This window comes from Acinonyx jubatus, chromosome C1, assembly GCF_027475565.1.
Source record: "Acinonyx jubatus isolate Ajub_Pintada_27869175 chromosome C1, VMU_Ajub_asm_v1.0, whole genome shotgun sequence".
NCBI lineage: Eukaryota > Metazoa > Chordata > Mammalia > Carnivora > Felidae > Acinonyx > Acinonyx jubatus.
This window is the reverse complement of record NC_069381.1, coordinates 51,713,912-51,740,774: the sequence shown is the minus strand read 5'-3', so window position 1 is coordinate 51,740,774 and position 26,863 is coordinate 51,713,912. Positions and strand designations below refer to the sequence as shown.

General features: G+C 42.7%; 1 protein-coding gene and 1 pseudogene across 1 annotated transcript in view; one reads left to right on the top strand and one right to left on the bottom strand.

The window, feature by feature from the left end:
• Positions 1 to 26,863, bottom strand: part of ROR1 (receptor tyrosine kinase like orphan receptor 1) — a 466,977-nt gene that overhangs the window by 428,229 nt on the left and 11,885 nt on the right. The window contains exons 5-7 of the mRNA XM_053214186.1: positions 17,557 to 17,788; positions 13,203 to 13,512; positions 9,719 to 9,820 (exon numbers count right to left, since the gene is read on the bottom strand). The gene's annotated coding sequence lies outside the window, so the exon portion shown is untranslated. The remainder of the gene's footprint in view (positions 1 to 9,718; positions 9,821 to 13,202; positions 13,513 to 17,556; positions 17,789 to 26,863) is intronic.
• LOC106980778 (60S ribosomal protein L9-like) lies at positions 667 to 1,244 on the top strand (annotated as a pseudogene).

Here is a 26,863-nt window from a genome sequence, read left to right as displayed (position 1 = left end):
CCTGCATCTGGTACAGTTGATTTTTTGAATCTAAGTGTAGGACTTTCTATTGATCCCTACTGGATTTCTTTTTTAGTTATTCCCTCTTTTCACCACACCACATCTGCCCTTACAACAGACAAGACTACCCTTAAACTCCTTACTACGTCTTCCCTGTCTTCCAGTTCACATCATCATTTGGTGGCCTGTCCTCCAAAGATTAACAGAAGACAGAGAATATTAAAATCCCTCTGCCAATTTTGCTACTTTTCAGCTGCTCTTTTAAAACTTCTACATAAGGATGGAAGTGGAAGCTCTTAAACCACTAGACGTTTGTAGAGAATGCGCATTTGCTTTATCCAAACTCTTTTTGACCTCTAATTCCGCAACTATGAGAGAAACAGTAGTTTAGCAAATGGATGCAAATAATGAAAGGAGATCCTAAAACACAAACTCTAGAAAATGTCAGAAAACCAGCCCACTAAAGTAGCAGAAGTGCTGGATTAGAGGTTGAAGAGTCACTTTTGAGTCATGACTGTGTCACCAACTAGCTGTAGGACTTGAGCCGGTTTTCTTAACTTCGTTAGGATTCACTTTTCTCATCTATAAAATTAGAGGAATTGGGCTAAAAATTAAAAAAAAACCTTAATAAATAAACTATAGCTCTTTGTCACATCTACTGCAAGAATGAACAGCAATCAGACTGTTGACATTCCAGGAAATGTCCACATCACTCTGAAGGGACCCACCGTTATTGTGAAGGGCCCTAGAGGAACCCTGTGAAGGGAATTCAATCACATCAATGTAGAGCTCAGTCTCCTTGGAAAGAAAAAGAAGAGGCTCCGAATTGACAAATGATGGGGAAATAGGAGAGGAGAGAGCTGGCTGCTGTTCACACTATTTGTAGTCATGTGCAGAACATGATCAAGGGCATTACACTGGGATTCCATTACCACATGAAGTCTGAGTGTGCTCACTTCCCCATCAATGTTGTTATTCAGGAGAATGGTTCTCTTGTTGAAATTTGCAATTTCTTGGGTGAAAAAAAATACATCCACAGAATTCGGATGAGGCCAGGTGTTGCTTGTTCGGTATCTCAAGACCACAAAGATGACTTAGTTCTTGAAGGAAATGACACCGAACTTGTAACAAACTCAGCTGCTTTGAGTAAGCAAGCCACAACAGTTGAAAACAAGGATATCAGAAAATTGTCAGATGGTGTCTATGTTTCTGAAAAAGGAACAGTTCTGCAAGCTAATGAATAAGATCTAAGTTGTCTAGCTACAGGAACAGCAAGATGCCAGATGATTTTTCAGACTTGTTTGTGATATTTTAAAGATGCAGTAAAAGCTGTATTGATTCGAGAAGATATAAATAAATACATAAGCTATAATGATCCAGGCAATGGAATATTATTCAGCACTGAAAAGAAATGAACTATCAAGCAGTGAAATGACATACAGGAAACTTAAGCGTATATTGTTAAGTGAAAGAAGCCAATCTGAAAAGGCTAAATATTATATGACTCCTACTACAGGACATTCTGGAAAAGGTACAACTATGGAGACAGTAAAAAGATCAGTGATTGTTAGGGATTGGGAGGGCAAAGGAGGGATATATAGGTGGAGCACAGAGGATTTTTAGAACACTAAAACTTCTTCATGATACTAGAATGGTAGACACATGCTATTATATACTTGTCAAAATCCTTAGAATGTACAACACCAAGAGTGAACTACAATGCAAAAACAAAAACATCAACAACAACAAAAAACAAAAAACCCACCTTGCACATGTTAAATAATAACTACCACATATGCCTTATCATTTACCTCCCACAGGTAGGTTTTGCCATCACCTCCATCTTACAAATGAGGAAACTGAGGCTGGAATGTGAGCACCAAAGATGGGATTTGAACCTAGATCTTCTGACCACAAGCTCAGGGTCCTTTGCTTTTCCTCGTATTGCCTACCTCCCAGATCTCAAATCCTATGACATTTTCTTGGAAGTCAATTTGTATCTATTTAGTGTCCAGACTACAAAGGAGATTCTCTGCAAAACTGTTTCATTTGTTTTGTGCTATTTAAAGTTTATGCAGTTTACGTGGAAGGCAGTAAAATAGAATGATTAAGAGGATGGACTTTTGAGTCATTTACTAGCTATGGAATATCTGGCAAGTTAGCATCTCTGAGCCTCAGATTCCTCATTTAGAAAATAGAAGTAACGACAGGACTTTCTCTCCAGGAATGTTTTAAGGATTATGGGACATAGAGCATGTCAAGCCCTCAGCACAGTGCTTGATATAAATATGACTAAAGAAGGTTCTGTTACTATTATTCTTGGGTACACTGTGTAGGTCGTGAGATGCAGTATAACATGGTTCAAAGTGTGGAGTCCCTGGGTTGAAATTCCAGTTCTGCTACATACTAATCATTTACTTTGGGCAAGTTGCTTACCCTCTCTGTGCTTTAGTGTCTTTACTCATGAAAAGGGGATGACCATAATAGCACTTACCTTGTAGGACTATGGTGAGAAGATAATGAGCTAATGCATTTGATGCTTAGATTAGTGCTTGGCACATAGGAAGCTTACATACGTGCTAGCTATGGAGATCATCCCTCTTTCCTTCCTTCAGTAAATCTCAAGTCCATGGTTGCAACCAATCAAACGCAAGACCACTTTGGAATATATTCCCATTTTCTTAAAACCCACACCAAAGGAATCAGCTGTCACTGCAGTCTCCCCACGTCTGACTCGAGGCTATGTGTCATCTGTTCTGATGAGCGCGCTGCAATTGTCCCTAACACCTGTGCAGATTGCTGGCACCAGGAGGCCTCTCTGGAGCAAACAGCCCACTAGCAAGGGTCTGGGATGATCAGCCAATGTTGGCAACGCTAGCTGGAGTCAGCAGAGCCCTTTGGAGTCAGAGTGACAATTTAGAGATCCTTGGCTTCTTGCTGGGAGTGGAGAGGAGAGTGTTCCCTGGGTGATGGTGGAATCAACACTCTGCCTAGGAAGAGTTGCCCAAAGGGTTATGTAAGGTACTACACAGAGCTTACAACCACTCCAAGGACCTAAATCTTGTGTTCAGCCCCTTCAACTGAATGTCCCACAGCCAGTTGTGTGGCTGGGCTTGCTCCCCAGTTTGTGTTTCTGCCTAGAGAGCATGTTTTCTGCTCTGCACATGCACTCAGTGCATCTGGCAATGCCCAAAAGCTCATTCTTTCAGGCTCTCAGATGCTAAACATACCTTACAAACATGTGTCTTTCCATTGTCAACATAGGATGGAATGCTTGAGGCAGATGGTTTAAAGGAAGACCCAGCCAACAATACCAATTAAAAAATAACATCCTTACTGGGGTAAGGGCTAAAATAAAGCATTTCTTCAGGTAGTTGCTGTGGTTATGTGAGTGTCTGTTGCACACTCATCTTGCCGACTGGTTGGAAGTGTCTAGAACCTAGTGGCGCAAACCTCCACAGTTACCAGGGGTTAAGCAAAGCTATATTCCTGAAGTATTTATCTGAAACAAGCTACAATAAAACCTTACTTTTATATTAAGAATATAAACTATACCTGGCACCTGGGTGGCTCAGCTGGTTAAGCATCTGACTTTGGCTCAGGTCATGATCTTGTGGTTTGTGAGTTCGAGCCACACGTCAGGCTCTGTGCTGACAGCTCAGAGCCTGGAGCCTGCTTCAGATTCTGTGTCTCCCTCTCTGTGCCCCTCCCCAGATCATGCTCTGTCTCTCTCTGTCTCTCAATAATAAATAAACATTAAAACAAATTTAAAGAACATAAACTATATCTAATATAATATGACATAATTATTAAATTAAAATTCATAGTTTGAGTGAATCTTTTTAGATAAAACATAGAGGGGCACCTGGGTGACTCAGTCAGTTAGGCATCCAGCTTTGGCTCAGGTCATGATCTCATGGTCCGTGGGTTCAAGCCCTACATTGGGCTCTATGCTGACAGCTCAGAGCCTGGAGCCTGCTTCAGATTCTCTGTCTCCCTCTCTCTCTCTGCCCCTCCCCTGCTCTCTCTCTCTCTCTCTCTCTCTCTCTCTCTCTCAGAAATAAATAAACATTAAAAAAATTTTTTTTAAGATAAAACACAGAATCTGGTAGTAATTTTGCATTTCTAGGATATTCATTCCCCTCTGCCATAAGGAATGTTTCTATGGGAAAGTTTTACAAATGTTGCGCCTAAGTCATGGTGTGAAATACAAGGGAGAAGACAGCATAATACAGAGGATGGAGGGCTGGGTGTGGGGTCCAGAGACCTGAGTGTGGGCTGGGACTCTGTCACCCAACTTGCTGTGTGACCTCATGGTTAAACAGGGATGTTAATCCTTGTCCTGTCTGCCTCCCAGGGCTGTTGTGAGAATTGAACGAGACAATGCGTGTGAAAAGAGTTTTCCAAACTACAGTGCGCCACAAATGTAAGTTATTATGACTCAGCCTTGTTGTTTTTGGAAAGTGTGTTTCATTTTATATATCACATGTATTCTCCACCCCGCCCCTCCCCCCACAGTCAGATCAAAAGTGTTTGCCTTCCTCCTCAGAGTGAGGGACCTCTGATCTGACAAAAAGAAATGAAGTCACCAGGCTTGCTCTTGCCCAGTTTTATGTCCAGGCCATGGGAGAAGCACGCTCCCCGCAAGGCTGAGCGGCCCAGCCCTCGTCGCCCATACTGAGGGGAAGCAGACAGAGCCCAGCAGTCACCACTGTCTGAATTTCATTATGCAGGTCTCCAGACAAGCAGAGGGGAAAAGTGCAAAGGAGCGGGTCAGCGTCTGAAATGTGAGAGGGACAGCAGTCTCTGAAGTGTATGGGAATGGAAGGAAACTTAATACTGCTCCAAAGGGGAGAGGGAACATTGCATCATGTGAAAATAATAGCAAGCGGTCAGTAGAGCTTGGGGTTTGGGAAGGCAGGCTTGCCCACTGACCCATTTGCAAAAAGGCTTTGATGCCATTCTGTGCCAATCCAAGGTGAATCTGCACCAGGAGACTGATGTAGAGTACAGAAGGCTGGGTGCTCACAGGGACTGGAGATTGAGCTCAGGTCCTGAGCAACCTGAGAATACTGCTGGCGGTGGAGCGGGCAGTGTGAATCCGAAACAGAGCTCTGAAAGGAAGCCCCAGAGTTGGGAATTGGAGAGAACCGGTCGAGTAACCAACCAATTAGTCAAAAGTACTCTTTATTGAGCACTTAATATGTCCTGAATACATACTTCACTTATTCCTCACAATAACCCTAGAGATAGAGAGCATAATCCCCATTTTTAGTACAAAGAAACTGAGGGCCAATGAGCTAAGGGACATTTACAAGGTCACAGAGCTAGTAAGCAGCAGAGCCAGAGTCTGATCCAGATCTGTGCAACTCCAGGTTTCTTGATTCTGAACTCTCAGCTAGCCCTCTCCAAAGCAGAATGGTTGGGAATTGAGTGGAAATGGATTAAAACATAAGCATGGAAACAAGAGAGAAAGGTCTGGATTTTTTCCATGTCAGTGACTTACTTTTCTGGGCTAGGGGAACATGAGTGTGGTTTCCTGTGGACATATGTAACACAAGAATTGGCCACCTTTCCCAAGTAGGTAACTCATAGCCTATCTTCTGTGGGTCTGGGTGAGGATGGAACTGAAGCCACTATTGAGAGCAAATGCAAAAGTTAGCAGGAACCTGGGGAAGAGTGCATGTTGGAGGGGAACAGACTTCCTGTGTCACTGATGAGATCTGCCCTTGGTACTTTCATCATTGATCTATTGCCATAATAATGCTGCATAACAAACCATCCCAGCATTTAGTGGCTTAAAATCACAACCATTTGTCATTTCTCATGCCTTTCAGGGCTGGCTGAACAACTACACTGATCTGAAATGGGCTCATAGGATGTCAGCTGGGTTTGCTCAGGTGTCTGCCACCAGCTGGAAAATCTGTTGGAAATGGTTGATCTAGGATGGCCTCAGCTAGGATGATGCAGCTCTGCTCCCCATGTTGTCTCATCTCCCAGCAGGCTAGTTCAGTGTTGTTCTCATGGTGAAGGCAGAAGAATACGAGAGAAAGAAGAGGTGTGCGAGATCTTGGGCTTAGAACTGACATGCCGTCTCTTCTGCCCCATTCTAGCAGCCAAATCAAGTCACAAGACAGCCCAGATTCAAGAGGTAGGGGAAAAGATTCCATCTCTTAATGGCTGACAAAGTCACATTGCAAAGCACTTGAAGAACTGCAGGCATTTTTTTTTTTTTGGCAGTCTACCACAGGATTCAATCTCAATCCCAAAAGGAGATGAAAGGCAGCGTCATTAGCCAATATTCTGGGCCATGCCCATTTCCCTGCCAAAAACCCTTTGTCCGCTAAATGTCATTTCTTTTTTTTTATTTTATTTAAATCCAAGTTAGTTAACGTACAGTATAATAATGGTGTCAGATGTAGAATTTAGTGATTCATCACTTCCATGTAACACCCAGTGCTCATCCCAACAAGTGCCCTCCTTCATGCCCATCACCCATTTAGCGCATCCCCCCACCTGCCTCCCCTCCATCAACCCTAAGTTGGTTCTCTGTATTTGAGTTTCTTATGGATTGCCTCCCTCTCTGTTTTTCATTAAATGTCATTTCTTTGTCCAATTTTTATGTGTCTTGCTGGCACTAGACTGAGAAAGAAGTGACACAATGACTCTATAGTTGGGCAAATAAAAGAATGCCTTCTTTTTTTAGTAGTAGTAAAATTCAGACTGCTTACCCACTGACTTCATCTCTCATTTCCTAAGAAAGTTGCATTAGGAATTATACTTACACTTTCTCAGTGAACCATCCCAGCCTATCTATATGCGTATGGAAATGCTATCAAATTCCAGGAAACAGAAGTTCATTTAATATGATGAATAATACTGGGGTTTTTTTATTGTTTAAATCCAAGTTAGTTAACCTATAGTATAATAATGGTTTAAGGACGGGGGCCTGGGTGGCTCAGTTGGTTGAGCATCCTACTTCGGCTCAGGTCATGATCTCACAGTTCGTGAGTTCGAGCCCCGCGTTGGGCTCTGTGCTGACAGCTCAGAGCCTGGAGCCTGCTTCGGATTCTGTGTCTCCCTCTCTCTGCCCCTTCCCTACTTGTGCTCTGTCTGTCTCTATCTCTCAGAAATGAATAAACATTAAAAAAAGTTTTTTTAAATAATGGTTTAAGGAGTAGAATTTAGTGATTCATCACTTCCATAAAACATTCAGTGCTCATCCCAACAAGTGCCCTCCTTAATGCCCATCACCCATTTTGCCCATCTCCTCACCCACCTCCCCTCCAGCAACCTTCAGTTTGTTCTCTACATTTAAGAGTCTCTTATGGCTTCCTGGAGACTACTTTAGATTATAAATATGTAGAGGACAAATATCATTTTCAATGACCTTGCTATATGCTTTACTTAGTACAAGCTTTTTTACTTTGCAAAGTGTATCTTTTTTGTCATTGAAAGTTTTTACAATCTAATTAAGGAGACAGGACTAAAACAAGATAAATTAGAGAAATAACACAGCCAAAGATTTATTAAGCCAAGTGTTTTAGAAATCTTATCTTATTTAATCTTCATAAGGGGCAGATCTAGGATATGAACTCACTGTTATCTGACTATCAAAACTTTTTTTAGCCTAAAATAATTATTTCCCAAACATTTGGCATTCATATTTTTCATATCTGAGTGTCACCTGCACTAATATTTCTTTGACATTTTTCTTCAAATTGGTCTCAGGTTTTGTTTTGTTTTTTAAGTTTATTTATTTATTTATTTTAGTAATCTCTACACCCAATATGGGGCTTGAACTCACAGCCCCAAGATCAAGAGTTGCATACTCTTCTGACTGAGCCAACTCAGCACACTGGCCCCACTTTTTATCTTAGCATTATTCTGAACTGTAATACCCATGAGTTTCAAGGGTAGGATAGATATCTATTTCTCCTGATTTACATTAAAATAAATATGTAGCTATTAAAATAGAAAAAAATGTTTATCTGTGTGCCATCTAAAATTATATCAAGCCTTCAGTGATCATTGTACCACTCGTTGGGAAATAGTACACGTTTTTAGATGAGCAATGATATTAAACATAAGGGAGCTCTAACCAATGCTATAGATTGTCCAAAATGGGAGAAAGTCACTGCTGACTGTGGCTGATTTCATCTCATTCTAATACACCCTCCATGAAATTAACAACAACAACAACAAAGGTAAATGCTACTACCACCGCCACCCCACTGCTAAGACTGCGCTTGTGATCTCAATTGAAGACACTGAGCCAGTAATTTATTTCCTACAATGCGGAAATCATGAGTTCCCCAGAGGTGTGCCTTTGAAATCCCTTATATATTAAATTGTTGGCATCACGTTTGACATTGCTATGCCAAGAGCTGGCTGTAAATGTATTGAAAAGACCAGACTTCACTGGTGCTGAAGTCAAAGGAGCAACATGGTTGTCTGCTCTGATGCCAGACTTCCTGGATTTGAATTCCAGTTCTATCATATATGATTTGTAACCCTGAGCAGGTTACTTACATTCTCTGTATCTTGGTTTCCCCATCTGTAAAATGGGGATTATACAAGTGCCAATGTCACAGGGAAGACATGATTCAAATAAGATGCTGAAAACAAGGAAACAAAATCACTATCTCCGAAAGATAGCTGTATGCTCGGGTTCTTTGCAGCATTATTTACAACAGCCAAGACATGAGGGCACCTGGGGGGCTCAGTTGGCTAAGCATCCAACTTCAGCCCAGGTCATTATCTCGTGGTTCATGAGTTCAAGCCCCGCATCAGACTCTGTACTGACAATGTGGAGCCTGCTTGAGATTCTCGCTCTCTCTCTCTCTCTCTCTCTCTCTCTCTTTCTGCTCCTACCCCACTTGTGTGTACGCTCTCAAAATAAAGAAATAAACCTTAAAAATATTTTTTAAGAAAATAATAGCTAAGACATGGAAACAACTTAAGGGTCCACTGATAGATGAATGGCTAAAGAAAATGTGATATATATATATATATATATATATATATATATATACACACACACACACACACACTCATATGAATATTATTCAACAATAAAACAAAATAAAGAAATCTGCCATTTGTGACAAGATGGGTGGTTGTTGAGGGTATTATGCTAAGCGAAATAAGTCAAAGATAAATACAGTATGATCTCACTTATATATGGAATCTCAGACAATGAACTCATAGATACAGAGAACAGATTGGTGGTTGCCAGAGGCCAGGGATGGGGGGTTGATGAAATGGGTGAAGGTGGTCAAAAGGTATAAACTTCCAGTTATAAGATAAATAAATCCTGAGGATGTAGCTAACATACAGTATGGTGACTATAATTAATACTGCATTGTATATTTGAAACTTGTTGAGAGAGTATATCTTAAAAGTTCTCATCACAAGGAAAAAGAAATTGTAACTATGTGAGGTGATCGAACTTATTGTGTCATCATTTCACAATATAGAGAGATTTCAAACAATTACTTTGTATGCCTTGGATTAATGATATCTCAAACTAGAAAGAAAAAAAAAGATGCTGAGAACAATGTCTACAAAGTACCTACCTCCAGAGATTTATTTGTCATTATTGGCTTTAGGCCTTGCAGCCTGGAAGACAGTGAGCAAGTTACTTAGTCTCCCTGGGCTTGAATATCATCATTTAAAAAATGGGAGAAATACTACCTGTCAAACCTACAGCACTCACCTTATTGGATCTTTCAACTTCAGACCTCGGATGGGCTTTCCTGCTTCTGAGATCCCCTTGTAACAAAGCCATGGTTCAGGCTGACTCACAAAGATAGGGCACCTGAAAGGGGAGAGAGGGACTCAGTCATTCTTCTACTCTCAGTACATGCCTCTACTACTGATTCAGTACGAATGGTGTCCTTCCATGTGCATGACACATGCTAGCTCAGCTCACTTGCTCTGCTCTCGGGAATTTGGTGGAGGTACACAAGACTCCTTCTTGCTCCCTGCCTACTTGCTACTCTGTCAGCCACCATCTGGAAAGCCCTTTCTAGATTGACCTGCAGCTACTCTGCCCCAAATATGCAGGAAAAACCAAGCTGTGCATGCCTTCCCTGCCTTTGGGGTCTATCCCTCCTGATGTCCCCCTTTCTTTGACCCTGGGCCCCAGATAGTAAGAAACAACTTCTCTGTTGTCCTCAGGGCAAGAGCAGGGAGGGGGATGAGACCCTCAACACAGAGCAATGTGCACTCCGGTTTGGGGACTGGAAAGCAATAATGCACCCAGTCGTCCAAATTAGAAAATTCGATTCAGTCATGCTCGATAGGTCCCCCCACCAAGTGCTGGCAATCCTAATTAACTGATATTTATTCAAAGTAGTACATTTTTCATCATCCCTATTGCTATTACCTTAGTTTTAGTCTCATCCTGAGCCACCCGGAACATGGCAAACATTCCCACCCTGCTCCAGCCTCTTCCTCCATGCCAGAAAAAAACTTGCTAATTACTTAGCCATTTTCCAGTGGTTCCCCAGCTCCTATGGGATAATCAAAACCTTGCACTTATGAACCTTAATAGTTCAGCTGTGGCTTTCCTCCATTCCCATGCCATGCCATTTCCCCCATACACAAGCTTTGCTGCAACCAAATTGAATTTCTCCCCAGGCCCCAAACATACCATCTTCTCAACAAGCTCAGCCTTTGAATAGCATCTTAAATGTCACTGCCTCTAGGAAGCCTCCCAGCTCTTCCAAGCAGGACTAGCTATTGGGCTTCACAGCACTTTGTACCTATTTCCATCAGCACACATACCATGTTATGGTGTAGTTGTGTGTCTATACAGGCAATCCAGATCTTAGTCCCATAAGGTTCGTTGAATTCCAGTTCTATGCCCTGTGGAAATCTGAAGCCTTTCCTATAGTTTTTGTGAATTCCCAAAGGCCTGTATTTTCCTTGTCCCCCAACTGCAATTCCTGCTTCTATGCATGCTGCCTCTGGTCTGCACAATGTTGACCCCAGTGTGACCAGGACCACCATGTAAGGCTATATAAATTTTGCCCTGCTCAAGGGCACAAAGCTAAGGGGGAAAGGAGGTCTGAAAAACCAGCCTGTGCCCTACTCACCTTCTATACCCACCCAGAAGGGGCACCTTTCTCCAATTTGCACAAATGTGTAATGAGGGCTGGCAGTGGTCCTGTGCCCTTCCCAAATTTCCAATACAAACCCTTCCTTATAGTGAACATTTGTGATACCAAAGACTACTTAAATGGTGGGTGGGGGGAGAGCAGGGTAAAATGCAGGCAGTGGCATTTCTATTCTTAAAATACTGTTTTAAGTTTCCTCTCCACCAGGGAAATTTTACTGCCATTTCCTATACATAATCCCCAACCTCACACCAACTCATTGGATCCTCTCATCCCTCCCATTTCTGTTCTACTACCCTTCTTTTCCCTTCCCTTCTCTCCTTCTCCCCCACCCCTTCTTCCTCTTCCTTTCCTTCCTCCCCTCTTCCTCCTCTCTCCCCTTCCTCTCCTTCTCCTTCTTCTATCTCTCATTTTCCCAGGAGCAACTTAACCACTTTATTTGTTCTTCATTTTTTGGCCAACACATACTCTCTCTTTCACCTCAGAAGTTTATCAAGATGTTTTTGCAAAGATAAAATTTATCTTTGCAAACAAAGAATGTTCATTCCCTAAAGGATGCCAGTTAACATCTACTGTTAATGCACATTTCAAATTATTACACATATGTCTGTTTCCCCCCATGTCTATTAATTCTTGGAGGGTAGAAGTTGTGTTTCTGGGGTGCCCTTCTTAGATTTAGTCAATATTTAGTAAAGGACTGAAGCCATTTGGAGCTAATTAAGACCAGGCTCAAGTTTTCACTCTGCCACTTATTCACTGAGGACTTTAGACAATTAGCCTAACTCTTAGAGCCTCAGTTCCTTCATCTACAAAAGCATCAGGACTAGCATGAGGGAAGTGAGGCACACAGGGCTCAAAATTTAAGGAGGCACTCACTTGTAGGTTTGACAAAATTTAAGGAGCCTGAGAGTGAGTGCCTCCTTAAATTTTGTACTTTGGGAAACTTACTTGCTTTGCCCTAGTCCTGACCCAGATTATAAAATTGGGATAATAATGGTATCCATATTGTGAGCCACTAGCATTTTTTTACTGAGTTTTAGTGAGTGTTTTAAGTGTAGTTCCTATTATCATTTCAAGCTGCTTTATATGAGATTGTTCAGGAGAATTGTTAAATTTAATAGAAGCTATTTGAAAAGTAATGTTTAGAGTTATAATGATTCAAACAGACTTCTAATAATTTTCAACTTGGTGGAAAACAATGTTTTATACACATATTTGTTGTCCTAGGAGTTGGAATATATATGAATACCTCTTCACGTCTTGTCCCGAGTTATTATTACATAGAGTTGTCATGTGGGAAGCAGTTCATTGTTTATCTTGGAATATCTGTCCACAGGAATTTTGGTTAAGCCTCATATTTGACATCATTGTTGGATTTATATGTCCATAGCATCTTAATCCAATGCCTGTCTCTCCCAATTGGCATCATAGATGCCTATATTTGTACCTCAAGTTTCATTGCTCTAAAAGACAAATGCCCATCAAGTTGGGTGTTTCAACATTCCCAGGTTGGACATGTGCCCCAGATGCCCTTGGAAAAGTGTGCCTCTCCTGGTAAACTGCCATGAAAATTCTCATTGCATGTCTCCTCTTTGGTTTTCAAACAAGATCCCATTCTGACATGTCTGACTCCTCTAATGTTCTCTTTTTTAAAAAATTCTTCCTAACTTGTGATGAGCACTGGATATTATATGTAAGTGAAAAGTCACTAAACTCTACTCCTGAAACCAACACTACCCTATATGGTAACTAACTTGAATTTAAATAAAATATTGGAAAAAAAATCTTCCTGACATTAAAACAATGCCTTCAGAGGGCATTAGGTCAGGTATAATGCATACTCAGGTATAATATATATAATCTCTTATATGAACCTCTGGGGAAAAAATTACGATTATTTTGAAATATACTAAACTCACCCATAAAGTTAGAGCAAGCTTTTAAAACTGTAAATGTCTGGACTCAACTTAGTAAAATCTTCACAAGGAAGTGTCATAGTGCTCCCTCTGGGTAAATATAAAAAAGCTGAGCCACCCCCACCTCCTCCCCCCACTCCCCTCCCCCAGTCAACACATACACCTGAGGCTTCCCATGGTGAAAATTCCATGTCATGTAGCTCATCTGAAGTAAGATCATCCTCAAATAGCCTTTAAACTGGGTGAAACTTCATCCAGCTGTTTTCCCACAATGTGATGCCAAAGAAATGCTCAGGGACTTAAACACATTTATGTAGTGGTGGTTGATGATTGACAGGTGAGAATGTCAGGTGGGCTGAGGGACACCGAACAGCGGCAGGCAGTACTCGGCACATAGCAAGGCTTCCATCGATGCTATTATCTGTTGTGTAGGACATGCAGAGTGCAGAAGGGTACACACTCCGTCATTACGTCTACGAGAAACAAATGAGGAAATACACGTAAAGCAAAAAGACATCCAGAAACTACATGAAAATGTCAACAATAGTTGTGTTTGGACGACCAGGAATTCTTTCCCTTTCTTCTTTTCGATATATTCTCATTTTTCTTTAATGAATTGTATTATGTTTATCATGTTACTAAATTTTGAAAGATATTTTTGAGCTGGTCTGTTTTGTCTGCTCTCAGCCTTTATAAATCAAATACTCTCAAGACCTCTGAGGTGTTTGTCCTGAGAGAAAGGATGTGAGGGTGACTTCAGGGGAACTGACAGGGAGCCGTCCTCTGGCAATAAAGCTAATTGCTTTTTTACTTTTTCTTTTTGTCTTTTTCTTTTTTGTTTTCCCTTTTCTTTTTCTTCTTCCACCCTCCTTCCCTCCCTAAGTGGAGCTGAATCAATGATTTGCAGCTGGGAGAGCGGCCACAATTATTTCTCTAATTATTTTTTTCTACCAAATATTCCCATTGCCAAAGCTGCCTGTGCAAAATGAAAACACATAAACATTTACAAGCTTGTTGTTATTGCTTTTTAAGCAAAACAAAAATGAATTTATCCTAAAAGCAGCCAGACGGTGTGAGTCGACCTATTTTTTTTTAAGTTCCTTTTTTTACACCAGCAGATTTAGTAGCCAGAAACTGCCGGAGTCTCTTCACAGAATCCGAGCAACATAAAGACATTGACCTCCGTTAAACTCCTGACCAGCCCATCCAGTGAATAAAGTAAACAAAAAGCCCACAACTAAAGCTTGATTTTATGCCCCAGCTGTGGGACAGGATGTGAATTTTTTAAAACAAACAAACCAACAACAAAATGCAACCACTACCACCAACACCCCAGCATAAGGTGTGGCCCCACTCACCCAGAGCAGCACGAGTCCTTCCCCGAATGCTCCTGCACTAAACCCTGCATGAAACATGACTCAGAGCTCTGGGACTGTAAGAGCCCAGCCAGAGTTCACCTGGCATTAATTAAAAGCTCTGACTCAGGTGGTATATATGGAGGGACTTAGCATAAGTCAGTGCAGCAGTTGACAACCTTGAATGCACTGTCCTGATTCTTTGTGGTGAAAGGAGGGAGGGGGTTAAAATGATTGAGCACCCCTACAGCTCAGGCCCCCTCACCTACCTTAGCTCGGTTCATCTCTACAACAACCCTATGAGGTGAGGATTAGTGTTCCCATTTTGCAGGAACAAAATGAGGAAACTGGGGCCTAAAGAAGTAAAGTAACTTGGGGAGTGTCACCCAGTAAGTTCTTGGCAGAGCTAGGAATAAAACCCAGCTCCCCTTCCAGTTGCCCAGTAAGGATGGACTGGGAACTCCATAGTTTGAAGGATGCATCCCAGGAATCTCAAACCTGTTCTTTACCCAAATATTCAAGTACCTCAGCCCGACCCTGTGTCTAAACAGGCTTCTGAGTGGTTTAAAGGAAAGGTGGGGTTCTTTTTTAAATGACATTTTGGCTCATGGTGTGCTGATGACACCATAGCAACCATAACTTCCCATGGAGTCCGTGACCAGGTCTTAGGAGATGAAGAGGGTGATCCCGTCTTGTCTCTGAATCTTGTCACCAGATAGCACAGGAGCCAGGCTCTTCCAGCCTGATCCTAAAGTGGCTACAGCTCCCTCAGCAGGCTTTAGTTTAGCCTGGAAGGTTATGGGGTTAGAAGATAATGGGCAAATATTTTAGGACCAACTCCTCATAAAAGAACAGGAAGGCCTGGGAGAGGATTTCCCCAAATCTTATCTATTCCTGGTTGGACAACAGTCAATCTTCAGGACGGTGACACATCACAGTAAAAGGGCTGATTGCTGTAAACTTGATAAAGTTCTCAACCCAATGTTAAAATCAGGAGAAGATGCTTTTTGAAAAAATGTATGTCATAAGGAGGTCTTTTCAGAATTAACAGTATATTTTAAGGCACTCAAATAATTTGTCTATTCTAAAGCCTCATGTCTTAATCAACTATTACAAAATCTTCCCTCTTCAGAATCTTGGCAGGATTTTGAATTGGGCACTGATTAGTTTGGGGCAAGAGGGGATTGGTAGGCATTCACTTGGGGTAGGGAGAGATTTAGTTCTTTTTGAAAAGAAGGAGAAGTGAAATAGATATAAAAAGGTAACCCTCCTCACCAGGCCTTGGTTCCCACCGCTGAACTGCTGAGTCTATAAGCAGGCTCCTGCTTCATAAGAAAATGACCCCTTAATTTTGGCTCAAATTTCCTTTTAGTCATAATTACCTGTTATTATAATAATCTTATTACCACAATACAAAGCTCTAGAGGATAGGGAAAATATAAAAATCACCACTAATCCTATCACCAGCCCATAACAACATTTCAGGGTTTTTTGTTTTTTCTTCCCCCCTGCAAGTCTTTTTCCCTCTGTACGAGCTTCATTCATCCATTCAACAAATATTTACTGGAGAACTGCTATGTGTCAGATACTGAGTTCTCCATTGTTATAGCTATTGTGCTAAACACAACCGTTTCCCTCATTCTCACTGAATAGTACAAACAGCTTATATTTCTAGCATCAGAAAAAAAAAAGGCAACATAAAACCCCTCAAAATTAAACTCTATCCTTGAAGCCCCAGGTGATGTCCCAGGAGCACCTTAGGAGATCCTCAATGTGGGAAATGACTGGAGATCTAAACTCTGGTTATTTCCTATTCATTTGTGCAAGGAGAGGGGACCTCAGCTGGTCAGAGAGCCTGGTCTATCACTCATATCCAGGCCCGTCAGCCCCAATTACATGAGACCTTGACTGGAGGACAAATGTCCTCCCAGAAAGGAGCAAGCCTTCCCCTCCACACCTCCTGCACCTTCTCACCTCCACTGACCTGGAGCCTGGGCAATCTGGAGGCCTTGGGCACTTTGTCCCAAAGAGCACAAAACTAGATAATCTAGACAATCTGTTGTGCTCCTTGGGCCCTTGGAACAAACAAGATAGTAGTCCCCAGTTTGCCCATCTTGCCCTCCATGACAGTCAGCCTGGAGCCATACTCCCTCCAGGTCCTTGGCCCCCTGTGCCACCAACGTTGGAACATAAATGCAGAAACCACCAATCTTTCCAGCCAGCACAGGGTGCCTGTGTCTCCAGCCCACCTGGCAGGAACCCAGCACTGTCCTCCCACCCCTCTTGTCGCCCTCTCCCCTCCCCAACTTCACGGCCCTAAACTGCCTCTTCCCGTGTTCATCACATCCCCACACAAAGCTCGGGAGGGAAATTGAGCTGAGAGCACATGGGGAGACAATGGGTCCAGCAGACTTCTTGGAGGCCTCCTCCTAATGCAGAGGGGCTTTCTCAATGTGAAAGGCCCTGAGGAAACAGGGCCTTCATCTCCTTCCCCAAGGGTCACTCACCCCAACTTCCATCATGGTCTTTGTTCTTAGAACAAAAGCAGCATACATGAGGCCAGAAAAAAAAAATTCATGTGACTATAGATACAGTCAAAATCTCTTGATGATGATTTGTTCCCATTTTAAACATGAGGAAATTTAGGCTCAGAGAGGTTCTGTGACCTGCCCAAGGTCACACAGCTAGTAAGTAGAGAAGGTGGGATTTGGACCCAGGCAATCTCACGGCAGAGCATGAGTCCTAAAAACTGTCCTACATCACCTCCATGCCAGTTACATGGTACCTACTATGTGCCAGGCATTATGCTGGGCCCTTTATACAGGTTTCTTTAGTAACAAAACAACCCTATGAGGAGATTGTATCTAATCACAGTAAGTAATTTTCTGGACTCAAATAGACTCTGCCTACAATCTTTTAAATTCAATTAAGGCTATCACCTCTGATTTTGTGCCCTTTCTCCTCTGCTTTGATGTGCCACATTACAACGAATGTGAATTTCAGTGTGGAATAGACCTGCATTCAAATCCCAGCTCCCCCATATAGCAGCTCTATAACCTTGAGGCTCAGTTTCTTCACACATAAAACAGAGGTACATAGAACTTCCCAGTGGGTTGGGGGAAGAGGTAGTTAAGTGAGAGATTACGGGTAAAGCAATGATACCTAACATCGGTGTCCAGTAAATGACAATGCTTATTAGTAATAAACAGCAAGTATCGAAACGATGCACGTTCGGGGCTTCCTGGCTTTGCCGCAGAAGCTCCACAAGTCGGCACGTGGTGTATTAGAAAAGAGTTCAGTGATATTTATCCAACGTCCTTATTTACATGAGAAACATGATAAGACAGCTTTGCTCCTCGTCAGCTTCAAGCGTGAGCACCTTGAGTCATACTACCTGTTCATAAAACAAGGATAATAATGTACTTATTCAACTCACCTGAACCATATGCTTCCCCACACTTCTCCATTCTCACTCTTCCTAATTTCCACAAGACAAAATGTTATTTTCTCTGTGGAGAAACTCTCAGACACAGAATCCAAAGCAGGTTCCAGGCTCTGAGCTGTCAACAGAGAGCCCCATGTGGGGCTTGAACCCATGGACTATGAGATCATGACCTGAGCCAAAGTTGGATGCTCAACTGACTGAGCCACCCAGGCGCCCCAGGATATTTGCCATCTAAAAAAAAAAGTGTCAACTTTGGGGTTTGGGCATGGTGGGAACAGTTTCAATCTTGGATGGTGGCAATGAAGAATGCACAATTTTTTTCATTCTATCCAGCCCTACTTTTAACTGAGTTTGGCCTTATAAGTAGCTCCTAACTGTAGTAAAAGGAAAGAATGCTGAGCCTGACGTCAGGAAACCTGCTTTTTATTTTTCTTATTCATTTTTTTAATGTTTATTTATTTTTGAGAGAGAGAGCACAAGTGGAGCAGGAACAGAGAGAGAGAGAGAGAGAGAGAGAGAATCCAAAGCAGACTTCGTGCTGTCAACACAGAGCCCGACCTGGGGCTCAAACTCACAAACCATGAGATCATGACCTGAGGTGAAATCAAAAGTCACACACTCAGCCAAATGAGCCACCCAGGCACCTAGGAAACCTGCTTTTTAGCTTTACCCTTGTCAAACACTAGCTCTCGAATTCTAAGTGAGTCAACAGATTCCTGGGAGTCTCCGTTTTCCTATCTGTAAAAAGGGAGAAAATGCCTAGCTGCTAGTGTTGTGAGGCTTAAAAAAGATAATGGACACAAAAGCACTCTGAAAATCCTGGATAGCCAAAAGACATGAGATGTTATTGTGGACTGTACTGATTAAACTCTAAATTATCATTGATAACCATAATACTAACAGTAAGTTCCAGTTGCATTTAATTTCTGGTAAAAAGCACTTTCCAGAATGACATCCAGCTTTGGTCTGTGGTCATATAGTTTACTGGTAAATACTTGTGTATGGGTAGCAAGTGACATCCCAGATGTGTCTATGCCAACAGTAATGCAAGACAGCAATCGTTCCGATGTCTGATTCCTCCTCTCTGAAAGATGTCCCATTGTAAGTAATGGCACACATTTGGTATATTTGGAGAGTGGCAAGTGGCCATGTGGCTAGAGGAGAGTGAGCCAGGGAGATGGCGGGAGGGAATGAGTTCAAAGAAGCAGTAATAGACAAGGGTTTGTGGCATCATGGAAGGGGAAAGCCACCCAGAGGGCTGTGAGCAGAGCATGATGTGATCCAGCTTGGGTCTAACTGAATTAGTCCTTGTGGAAACAGGGAGGCCATGAGAAGAACATAATCTCTACAAGAGGCATGGTGGCTTGGAGTAGGGAGCTAGTGGTGGAGATGGTGAGAGGTGACAGGAGTCTGAATAGAAGAAATGATGTGTAGGAGAGAATGATGTCAAGGATGAACCCAGATTTTGGCCTGAGCCACTGGAAAGAAGACAGTGGAGCAGGTCATGGGGAGACCAAGAATTCTGCTTTTAAAAATATTTGCAAGCATTATACTTTTGAGTTTTACTAAAAAAATTTCCCATATATGATGTAAAAAAAAATAGGGGCACCTGGGTGGCTCAGTCGGTTAAGCTGCCGACTTCGGCTCAGGTCATGATCTCGTGGTCCGTGAGTTCGAGCCCCGCGTTGGGCTCTGTGCTGACAAGCTCGGAGCTTGGAGCCTGTTTCGGATTCTGTGTCTCCCTCTCTCTCTGACCCTCCCCTGTTCATGCTCTGTCTCTCTCTGTCTCAAAAATAAAACATTAAAAAAAATAAAAATAAATTTTTTTTAAATAAAAAATAAAGGGACCACATACACATAACCTGCATTATACTTTTCAAAACAATTTCTCATCCACAACCTCATTTGGTCCTTGTGAAAAGCAGTCTTGTGAAATTGCTGCTACTATCCCTACTGTATCAGTGAGATTTCAAGCAGAGACGTGGAATCAGAGACAGAAAATAAGGGATTTGTTCGAGAATTAAGACCTTCTGCAAGTGTATGAACTGCCGGAGAAGTGTGTTGGGTGTTGTGCCTACTGTTGACACAGGTCAGTGGACTGCAAGTTGGGAAGGAAAGCTAGATGTGAAGTGATATGAGCAAGAACAAACCGGAACCACATGAAAAATCTGGACCTCATGTAGATTGACTGGAACCCTTGTCTGTCTTCTGCCACCTCCAATCTCAGTATCATGGATGAGCTGTAGGAGAAGCTGTGCCCTTTGCACCCAACTCCACATACTCTGGCCAGGACTTGACAAAGCTAGGATCGAGGATCTAGGAGGATCTAGGAGGAGCTAGAGGCCCTGTGGGCCCACCTCTGTCAACTAGCTGAGTTAGTAGATCAGCAGCAAAGTGCATGTGCTGCCACAGTGCCTGCCACAGCTTGAACATTGCCCTCTTGCAATGTTGGTGGGAATGCAAACTGGTGCAGCCACTCTGGAAAAGTGTGGAGGTTCCTCAAAAAATTAAAAATAGACCTACCCTATGACCCAGCAATAGCACTGCTAGGAATTTACCCATGGGATACAGGAGTACTGATGCATGGGGCACTTGTACCCCAATGTTTACAGCAGCACTCTCAACAATAGCCAAATTATGGAAAGAGCCTAAATGTCCAGCAACTGATGAATGGATAAAGAAATTGTGGTTTATATACACAATGGAGTACTATGTGGCAATGAAAAAGAATGAAATATGGCCCTTTGTAGCAACGTGGATGGAACTGGAGAGTGTGATGCTAAGTGAAATAAGCCATACAGAGAAAGACAGATACCATATGGTTTCACTCTTATGCGGATCCTGAGAAACTTAACAGGAACCCATGGGGGAGGGGAAGGAAAAAAAAAGAGGTTAGAGTGGGAGAGAGCCAAAGTATAAGAGACTGTTAAAAACTGAGAACAAACTGAGGGTTGATGGGGGGTGGGAGGGAGGAGAGCGTGGGTGATGGGTATTGAGGAGGGCACCTTTTGGGATGAGCACTGGGTGTTGTATGGAAACCAATTTGACAATAAATTTCATATATAAAAAAAAACTGAGAACAAACTGAGGGTTGATGGGGGATAGGAGGGACGAGAAGGTGGGTGATGGGTATTGAGGAGGGCACCTTTTGGGATGAGCACTGGCTGTTGTATGGAAACCAATTTGACAATAAACTTCATATATTGAAAAAAAAAAAAAGAAAAGGGTTCCTGCTTCACTCCCACCTTCCAAATCTAGCAAAATGTGCCTTGGAGCCAACTTGAAATGGAATCCACCAGCTTATGAGTTGCTAGAAAGACTCATAGCTTTGAATACCCAAGTGGACAATTTGTTAAATAAAGGGAAGGAAATTCTGGGAACCAGGATCCCAGCTTAGCTAAGTTGACATGGTATAAAACCACCACACTTACTTTACAAGTGAAGAAAATTACCACCCAGAGAAGTCAACCAACTTGCCCATTGCCTTGCAGAACATTGGTAGCATTTTATCAGGTCCCAGGTTTGCTGACCTCTTGCCAACTGACTTTAGTTTATATTCTTTGAATGCTTGCTATGTGGCAGACACTGAATCATCACATCCTATGCTCGCCACAAGTCTATAGAATAGGTATTATTATGCCCGTTTATAGATGAACATGCTGAGGCTCAAACAGAAGTCAATGAACCAATGTAACATGGCTATGGAAAGGGAAAGCTGAGACTCAAACACAGGTTGGTCAGACCTCAAGCCTCACACTCTTAGCCTCCCTCTGGGCGTGTGGTCTTTCCTGCCACTAACTCCATGCCTGCCCTCTTTCCCAGGGTGGAGTATCCGAACATGGCTCACACTAAGAGAAATCCTGACACCCCAGTTTCTCCTCTGTAGTCTGTGGTGCTGGTCTGCGGCCAGTTCCCTGCCACTCCAGGGACAGTGTAAACCCACGGTGGGAAGTGCTCTGGTTTGTGCAATTAGGAGGTGCACCGAAGGAAACATGTACTCCAAACACAATGGGCCAAAAGCACCAGAACACAGCTCGGACCTGGAAGAAGCCCGTCTGCTCTTGGCCACAGTAACCAGAAGCCTAAAAATCAAGCAAATGTTCCCTCGATGCTGAGAAATTTTCCATGATTCCAGAGAGGCCAGGAAATAGAGCTGGGTGGGGGTAGGGGAAGGCCTAATGAATGCTTTAGTAATGAAACTTAAGATCTGTGGCTTTGGAGTTAGCAAATAACTCTATATTCATTTAATTCTCTTGATGATGACCCTAATAATATTAATAACATCCATTATTACTCATTGCAATTGACTGTTTATTTTGTGCCAGGCTCTCTTCTAAGCATTTCACATTAATTAACCCAGTTATCCCACACAGTAAGCATTTAGAGTAGAGAGTATTATTGTCACCATTTTACAAATGGGGATGCTGAGGCACAGAAAGTTTAAATAACTAGCCCACAATTATAGGAGCCCAGGGAGTCTGCCTCCAGAGCATAACCTCTCAACCTTTACCCTAATCTGTCCCTCAACAACCCTGTGACAGAGGGAGACAGAAAGGGAGAGTGGCAGGACTATGGTTCCCATTTTGCAGATGAGGAAACTGAAGCTTGGGATGGTTGAATAAGACATCTAAAGCCTTCCTGGCAAGCCAGGTTTGAAGCCAGAGCTGTTGGACTACAAAGCCCATGCTCTTTCCACTCTGCCACTCAGCCCTGTTAAGTGAGTGGCACATTCAGGACTTGAAACCAAGTCTAACACAAGCCCAACCGCAGTTGCTTATGATTTGCTAGAAAGACTCATAGCTTTGAATACCCAAGTGGACAATTTGTTAAATAAAGTCAGCCTAGAGGCCCAAAGATATCTGCCTGGTGAGTGAAAGGGTGCTCTCACACTTTCAGCCAGGAAAGTACCAACACTGACTTCCCCACCTTGGAAATGTTGCCTCACACCCTGGAACCAAAAGAACAAATATATTCTGATTCTTGGAAGTCAGACAACCCCAACTCTGGTCTATGGCCCTAACTGGGGTCACCTCAGTGTTCAGCCCCTTGGAGAAAATGGTGTAGCCACTTATCCATAATTCAACAAAATTCATTCATCCAGCATGGCCTTACTAGGCATCCTCTCCATACAGACACACTACGGGGGGTGGGGAGGACATACACAAAGGAGCTCACACACAGCTCCTGCCCTCAGTGACTTTATTGGGTACCTGGAGAATTCCAGTTCCTTCCCAAGACCTTCCCCACCTATACCACTTAACCAAATAATGTCAAGAAACACTATCACAGGAACCAACGGAAGTTAGTAGGAAACAGCTGATAAAAATTTCTTTCATCATTGACTCAGTTAATAAGTAAATATACGTTGAGTTTCTCTTATTTGTCAGGCACTCTGCTAGGCACTTTGGAGGCGAATCACATTTAATCTTCAAAACACCCCTGTATAGGAGATATTACTATCTTTATTTTACAGATAAGGAAACTGAGACACATGGAAGGAGAATGACTTGCTCAAGATTATCCTGGGGGTTAGTGTTAGTAATTATAGAACCCAAATCTGACTTCCAACTCGGAGTTCTTTTATTTCATTGATCTATTTTTTTTAATGTAAGCTCTATGCCCAACATGGGGCTTGAACTCATGTCCCTGAGATTAAGAGTCATATGCTCTACCAAGCAAGCCAGACAGGTGCCAGGTTCTTTTAATCCCATCATACTAGAAAGGGAATTATAAGATCCTGGAGATCCAAGAAACAGGGAGTGAGAGGGGCAAATTGATGAGAAGCTAATTAAAGTTTTCTTTTTTTACCTACCAGTGAAAAGCAGAAGTGACTAAGACAGCTAGTTATCCAACAACGTGACCTGTTCCCCATCCATAGTGGACAGATGTTGCAGGAAGTGACTGCCAAGCCAGGTCTCCCTTTCCCCTTGCATCATGCTATGGCCATGTGACTTGTTCTCACCAATAGAATGTGGACAAAGGCAATGTATATCACTTTTATGTCTGAGTATTTAAGAAGTAGATGTGCTTTCTACTCCCACTTCTCCCATCGGCTGGTGGACGGCAGAGGGTCCTGTGGACACTGGGATCCTGCAACCCTCTTGGGAGAAGAGCACCTTGGTAAACAGATATGTCTGAGCTTGATGTGAACGAGAAACGAATTTCTATTCTGTTGGTCCATTATACATTTGGGAGGAGCTGTTACTTATTACAGCATCTAGCATGACCTTAACTAAATGTGGTGGCCATATTTAGGCCAACACGCTAGGCTCTGGGTTATTCATTCCACCTTACAGGTAGTAAAGAAATCAATCTATCTGTACCTGTATCAAATCACAGTTACATACAGGCTAATCAGCCTTTCTTTTTTTTTTTAATTTTTTTTAACTTTTATTTATTTTTGAGACAGAGAGACACAGAGTATGAACGGGGGGGTGGTCAGAGAGAGAGAGGGAGACACAGAATCTGAAACAGGCTCCAGGCTCTGAGCTGTCAGCACAGAGCCCGATGCGGGGCTTGAACTCACGAACCGCGAGATCATGACCTGAGCCGAAGTCGGATGCTTAACCGACTGAGCCACCCAGGCACCCCTAATCAGCCTTTCTAAGGACAGGAAAGGCCCTTGATCAGAGGTGCAACCTTCACTAGACAGTGAGGACTCCAAGGACAAGAGCTGTCTCACTGTTCTCTGCATCCCATGTCTCGGACAGTGCCTGGCTCCTGGTGAACAACCAATGTGTGCTTAATGAACAGATAATTTCCCAGGACCTCTTTGCCACCAGAAGATAGTAAACGGATGCAAGACTGAAACTTAGTGGCAGATACCTTGAAACCAGAAACAAAGGGAGTATTTCTAAAATCTCCAGGAGAGAATCTTAACTAAGTCTTGAGCCTCCTCTCCACCAGACAGACCTGACAAACACAACAGCAGATAGCAATACGGAAATATTTGGGACTTACAACAACATTACACTTATAGTAAAACAAAAGAAGAAATCCCTCAATAAAATACCCTTGTGAAGGCCCCAACAGGGAAGGTTTCCTATGTCATGAGCTGAAGGGTTTCAATCCTGTCCTAATCCATGACCGGCCCTCGTATTCCCAAAGGATTTTTCTGCTTAGAAAGTTTTATGGGGAGGGCCTTGAAATACCCTGGGGGAGAGCTTATGGTAAATGTTTTAACAGGGTACAGTAGCCAAAATATGATACTTGATGTGGAAGAAAAGCCAGATGGTGGCTGAGATGTCAGGAAATACAATTTTCTGTTTTATCTGGGGAAAATTTTTTCCCTGAATTCCAGAACCTATGGTGATCTGGCCTCATAGAGAGTCAACTTGAAGCCTCAACACGAAAGGATCTCTTTGTATTTGTTAGGGAGGGGGTCCTGGACCACTACATCTGGGACCACTCAGCAGCTGGACTAGGTCCCTCTAACTAAGCTGCAGCAGAATTCAAATGATTTGACTAAGAAAGAGATTCATTCATTTGAAGGCCTGTGGGCTGATAAACATGAATGAGTTGATGAGAGCCCATGCTAGGTGACATGTGCCCTGCAGATATTGCTTCTTTACCATGGATACTTTGAAGATATTTATCTTCACAATAACCCTGAAAAGAGGTATCATGCTACCACCTTACAAATTCATCAACTGAGGCATGCCGGCCATCCAGCCAGGAAATGGCAGGGTCTGGCTTCAAGTCCAAGTCTTAGAGGATGCCAAAACTGCAGACGCCCCTTGGGTAGTACCTTCCTGACTCCTGATCCAACATGTTTCCCACCACAGCACCGCTGCCTGGGGCAAAGGGAAAGACATTCCTGCCTTAAATTACACACAGTGCCTCCACGTTAGGATTTGGTTTTGCTAAAGGGACAGGGCTAAAATATCTATAATTTAAAGGCTCAGGAGATACCATAAATACACGAGCTCTCAGGAAACTCCTTGGCCCCTCACTTTGGTGTCTAGTTAATTCAATTGCCATCACCACCAAAGGCAATAGCATACATTTCTCCTCTTTTGCTTCTATCCTTATGAGCACAGCGTTAGCTGTTGTTCTATAACCTTCTTTTACGATGAGGTGCCTGAAATATAACACTCTCAGCAGTTTAGAGCACAAAACTGACTTTAACACATTATGGTACATTTGGGGATTCAAACCTCTTGGAAGCAGGTCAAACGCAGGTACCGAGTTTGCTGCAGAATTCAGCTAGCTGAGTCGGACACATAAAGCTGCCTTTGCATTCCAATCTGTTATACCTCTAAGCCCAGCTCGATGATTTCCCCAAGCCCCAAAGCTGGGGAATGCCAAGCTCATTCTGGCTGGAAACCAAGCACAGTCTCCAGAGCTTAGACCAAAATTGTTTTTTCCAGGACCCCTTGACATGTCTATGTCACCTGCCTCCTTTTCTGAGCCCCTCTGAATTCCTCTCTCTCTAGGCCAGCCATTCTTGCTCTCTACCCCAACCTCCTCTCATAAAGTTTTCTTTTCCTTTTTTATCCTTGTCCTGCGGAATAATCATTTAAAAATTTTTTATATCCCTTGGTATTTAAAACTGCCTACTTATCACAAAAATAGGACAAAAAGCATCATCCACATCCTGCCACTTGCCCTTCCCTAGTTCATTTGCAGACATAATACCTACAGAGTTAGCATATTTATATCATAGGTACAATTTGGGCAGCTGCTATAGTCCTTTATGGCTGGGTGGCAAATGGATTTCATCTCTTGTTCTGACTCTGTTCAGCCTACCTGGGCAGCTGACTTAAAAGATCCTAGACTCAGCAGGTAAGTGTGGTGGGACAATTCGTGTTTTTGCCATTGACTCATGTTATGGAGAAAGGACAGTGTGGGAGCACACAGACATACTTGCTTTTCTATATTGTCAATGTTTGTGGTAGTTGTCTGATAATATCATCTGTACCAATTCTTCCCATCCCTGGGGGCATGGAAGTCGAGTCTATTTCCCATTGAATCTGGGCTGGCTTTTTGACCAGTTTTGACCACTAAAAGGCAGTGAAAGTGACA